Below are 808 nucleotides of genomic sequence, written 5' to 3' on the forward strand. Positions count from 1 at the left end.
AAGCTCTCGAGATGTGCTATAAGAATATGCAATGAAAAATGGGGTGTTCCATTTAAAAAAATTAATGTGACCTTGACCTGACCTTCGCTACGCAACCCAAGGTCAAACTGATGTGATCAGTAAATACATCTTTTTAAACGCCACAACTTTTGTCTGAAACATTTTTTTGTAAAACTTATATTTTTCCTGATATTCGGGCGTCCCGGTACTTTCCGAACACCCTGTATAATTAATACGTATACAGGGTGCCTCAGACTTTTCTCCGCAATTTTTGTGGAAACGGATTGAGGTGAACATAAAAGTCCCATGCCGTTTTACAATATTCGCAATAAATCTCGAGACATTAATTCAAGAAAATTGATCACGCGCGATATGTCGATACGCGCGCGTATACACGGTTGGCAAAAAATCCGGAAACGGTCAAATATCTCGAAAAGGATCAACTGTAGCGAAAAATATGTAAGTAGCAAAGTTGTAGGGCTTAATAAAATGTACCTAATGATGGCTAAAAATTTGACTTTGGATGGAAGACGAAGATCAAATTGAATTTTTTAAATTGGACCCCCTACTTTTTATTACATATTCTTGTAGCTTATCTCAAGGGCTTTCCAAAAACCTATAATAAAGTATTTTTTTATTAGGAATATTTAGAGTTATGAGGCTTGAAAGGATTTTGGTCTTTAACTGTTTCTGTTTCGTAAAAACGTATCACTGTCTTCTGAACGGTGGATTTAGAAATAAAATTGCGATCAGGATATGCAGCATTGAATGTGTAGATCAGTTACTTCTTCGTATGATCTAATATGGT

This window comes from Odontomachus brunneus, unplaced genomic scaffold (assembly GCF_010583005.1).
Source record: "Odontomachus brunneus isolate Ranch 3 - 2012 unplaced genomic scaffold, Obru_v1 Obru_scaffold_039, whole genome shotgun sequence".
NCBI classification, from domain to species: domain Eukaryota; kingdom Metazoa; phylum Arthropoda; class Insecta; order Hymenoptera; family Formicidae; genus Odontomachus; species Odontomachus brunneus.